Source organism: Staurois parvus, unplaced genomic scaffold (assembly GCF_062004578.1).
Source record: "Staurois parvus isolate SC_StPar_1 unplaced genomic scaffold, SC_StPar_1.0 ptg000813l, whole genome shotgun sequence".
In the NCBI taxonomy this organism is placed as follows: domain Eukaryota; kingdom Metazoa; phylum Chordata; class Amphibia; order Anura; family Ranidae; genus Staurois; species Staurois parvus.
In genome coordinates, this window is record NW_028318609.1 from 3,796,830 (window position 1) to 3,801,126 (window position 4,297).

A 4,297-nucleotide genomic window follows, 5' to 3' on the forward strand; every position below is an offset into this window, starting at 1 on the left:
TTCTGTGTAACTATTGATTCTTTACAGTGAGAGAAAATGTTTGCATTCAGTGGGTTAAGCAAGAAGGTCCTGCATGCCTCAAAATACACTGATCAGCCATAACATTATGACCACCCACCTAGTATTGGATAGGTTCCCACTTTTTCTGCTAAAACAGCCCTGAGCCATAGAAGCATACCACTAGATATCTGAAGGTATGCTGTGGTATGTGGCACCAAGCCATCAATAGCAGATCCTTTAAGTTGTGAGGTGGGCCTACGGTGGATTTTACATGTTATACAGTACATCCCTCCACATGCTCCGTTAGATTAAGATCAGAAGAATTTAAAGGCCAAGTCAACACTTTGAACTCATTGTGTTCCTGAAACCATTCTTGAACCATTTTTGCACTGTTGTAGAGCACATAATCCAGCTGAAATGGGCCACTGCCATCAGGGAATACTGTTTCCATGAAGAGGTGTACTTGGTCACCAACAATGTTTAGGTAGGTGGCACGTGTCAAGTAACATCCGCATGAATGGCAGGACCAAGGTTTCCCAGCAGAACATTGCCCAAAGCATCACACTGCCTCTGCTGGTTTGCCTTCTTCCCATACTGCATCCTGGTGCCATCTCTTCCCTAGGTGAGCGACACACATGCACCCAGCCAGCCACATGATGTAACAGAAAACGTGATTCATTAGACTAGGCCACCTTCTTCCATTGCTCCGTGGTCCAGGTTTGATATCCACATGCCCATTGTAGTGCTTTTGGCTGTGAAAACAGCTCAGCATGAACACCCTGACAAGTCTGCAGCCCCATACACAAGTGTAATTCCCTTTTTCTGCTTTCATCTCATCAACTTTCAAGAACAACATGTTTACTTAAGGCCTTATATATACACACCACTTAAGTTCAGATGCCATTGAAACAAAATAAATGTTATTCACCTAACCTGTCCGTGGTCATAAAGCCATGACAGATCGGTGTACATAGGAGTACTGCTAAAGAGACAGTTGAACCTTTTCCATTCAGGGCAAAATGACAATGTTTATGCAAAGGTCTGTCTCTGAACCCTGACACTGCCCTTGCCAGAGGGGCACTTCTGCTTCTTAGCCATAAATTTGTTTTTTTTTTTTACTTGCCATAAAATCCTTTTCTGAGCACTCACTGAAGGACACAGTGGGAGATCTTGATCCCTGAACTTTTGAGTTGTAGCCCCACCTTTAGGAGAACACTAGGCACAAAAACAAAGCACAGCCTAAGGTAAACCATAATTTTGGAAAAACCAAAAGGTTGTGATGGATGTACTATACCAAGTGGTTCAAAAATCAAAATATCTGCTGTGTCCTTCAATGAACAAATGAGAAAATTACAGTGAAGGGGCAAGCGGGCGACCAGATATGATTATTGCACCACATCCTTTAAAATTGCAAATATTCTATAGAGAAGATGGGACTTTCAGGGTGCATGAACATGAATAGTAAACATATTAAGTTATATAATTTTTATTTCGTATTTTTGTAAAAAACACAACAAGAAAGGAAAAAATACAGTACTAAGGGTAAAACTGAGATTCAAACTTGGTTAGGTAATTGTAGTTACTCCCTACATGTTTCACCCTCACGGGCTTCTTCAAGGGCGATTTTTTGAAGTAATTTCAACCACCGAGGCAGTCTAAAGGTGTAACAAAGGAAAATTATATAATTACCAAACAACTTTAATATATCCAATACAAAACATTTAATCAAATATATGCATATATGGGACTCAATGGCTCACTCTGGATGTGAAAGCTCACAGAGCTAGGAGAAAATGACCTAACAAAGATCTTAATTAGTCTACACGTCCAAAACCGTTGTGGAGAATATAATGGGCATCAAATATCATCTAGGCATAATAGAATAGAAAACAGAGAAATTAAACGGAAGATATGAAGACAAGATCATAATTCATTAGGTTAAATCTAGCTTTGGGCAATTTTACCTGTTAAATGCTTTAGAAGGAAACCTAACAAAGATCTAATTGACCTATACATCCACAAACATAGGAGAAGAAACAATGGACATCAGACAGCCATCTAGACATAATAGGATAGACAAAGAGATCAGAAACTAATTTAAAAAAAAGAAATCAAAAGGTGTTAATAAAAATTAACGTAAGCAATCTTACCTGTTTAAAATTGTAGAGAGGTATAAAAGTATATTCTGTCTAAAGGTCTAATTGGCCTATAATGTCCAAAAAGGTTGAAGAGTATAATGAGCATCAATTATCCATCTAAGCGTAACATGATAAAGTTGGAAAATATAATGGGCATCAGATATCCATCTAGGTATAACGGAATAAACATAGGGGAATCAAAAATTGATTTCATTCCAAAAAGGAATATAAGGAAAATATTATAAGTTGACGTCATCGGCCGGGTGGAGACATCCGGGATGCAACTGCACATGTGCGAAGCAGTAATAGACTACAGCAATGGAAAGGCTGACAGAACATGACTCATTAACCACTTCAAGTCTGGACATTTTACCCCCTTCCTGTCCAGGCCATTTAGTCACCACTGCGATTTTTATTTTTTTTGCTATGTAAATGAAAAAGTCCAAAAATTTTGAAAAAAAGTGTTTTTCTTATAAAATTTTGCAAATAAATAATATTTCACCATAAATCTTGGCCAAAATTTATTCCATTATCTTTTTAGTAAAAAAAAAACCCAAATTAGTTTATAACCAAAAATTATAATTTAACTTTTTTTTACATTTTTTTTTATATTAGTTTTGTTTTTTACATACTGTCACCCTAGCAGTACAGTGTGACCATGGTGATACTGTACTACTTGTGGGGGGGGGGGGGTGTAGATTTTTTTTTTTACACTGATTGCTTTTACACCCATAAAGGCTGTAAAAGCAATAATTTCTCCTTCTCTCTGGCTGCATGCTTGCAGCCATTGAGAACTACTGTGTGAGCTGTGATTGGTCACAGCTTGTCACATGGTACAAGGCTTGTACCATGTGACCTCTGTGATCATTCAGAGGTAGTAAGCAATGATGTCAGAAATGACATCTTGCTTACTACTCTGCATGTGATCACTGGTTGGCCAATCAGTGATCACATGATCGGGACCTCGCACAGAGGTCCCGTACGACGATCGGTGTTCCACTGTGTCCGCAGGACACAGCGGGCACCGAATTGCACCCAGGGAGCGCGCACAAGCAGGGGGCCGGGAGGTTGTTTATAAACGGCCATCCGACCCTGTACTGCCCCCGTCCGGCCGTTTATATACAACGGCCGCATGGGAGGTGGTTAACCACTTGCTGGACGGCCGCTGAATATAAACGGCCGGACGGTGGCAGTCCAGGGGCAGGTTGCCGTTCATAAACGTCACGAAATCTGTGAATGATCATAGAGGTCACATGATACAAGGCTATTCACAACAGCCTTGTACCATGTGACAAGCTGTGACCAATCAAGAATGCAGCCAGAGAGAAGGAGAAATTATTGCTTTTACAGCCTTTATGGGTGTAAAAGCAATCAGTGTAAAAAAAAATAAAAAATCATCCCCCACAAGTAGTACAGTGTCACCATGGTGACACTGTACTGCTAGGGTGACAGTATGTAGAAAAAAAATATATATATAAAATAAAAATGTAAAAAAATATAATTTTTGGTTATAAACTAATTTGCATTTTTATTTTTTTTACTAAAAAGATAACCGAATAAATTTTGGCCAAGATTTATGATGAAATATTATTTATTTGCAAATTTTTATAAGAAAACACTTTTCAAAATTTTTTGACATTTTCATTTATATAGCAAAAAAATAAAAATCCTAGTGGTGAATAAATACCACCAAAATAAAGCTTTATCTGTCTCAAAAAAATGCTAAAAAATTCATATGGGTACAGTGTTGCATGACCGCGCAATTGTCATTCAAAGTGTGATGGTTCTGAAAGCTGAAAATTGGCCTGGACAGGAAGGGGGTAAAAGTGTCCGGACTGGAAGTGGTTAAGGAAGGGAGCAATACAAGTGGAACTTCCACAAAGCTGGCTTGATTAGACCAGACCTCAATTCTACTGCCATCTTGTGGCTGAAAAGAAAAATTACAACCAAAGGAATTTATACAAATTAACAAACATGAATAAATAACTGCTTGCCCTCCAGCCACTGTAGAAAAACGGCCACAAGGTGGCACCGTTGGGCAAAATCACGTTTTAAAACATAATTTTGCAAAACAGGTAGGGGGCGCGTGCAAGCCCTACCCGTCCTGCCGATTGCGGCAGCGGGTGTCAATCACCGGGTCCCGGCCAGTCATTACCCGC

The 4,297-nt window shown here is 39.2% G+C and overlaps 1 long non-coding RNA gene across 1 annotated transcript; it reads right to left on the minus strand.

The window, feature by feature from the left end:
* Positions 1–1,470: 1,470 nt before the first annotated feature.
* Positions 1,471–2,520, minus strand: LOC149444149 (uncharacterized). The gene is made up of 2 exons (XR_016306554.1): positions 2,151–2,520; positions 1,471–1,655 (listed from the first exon to the last, which is right to left on the minus strand). It is a non-coding gene; the product is annotated as an uncharacterized LOC149444149 (long non-coding RNA).
* Between the last annotated feature and the right edge of the window lie 1,777 nt (positions 2,521–4,297).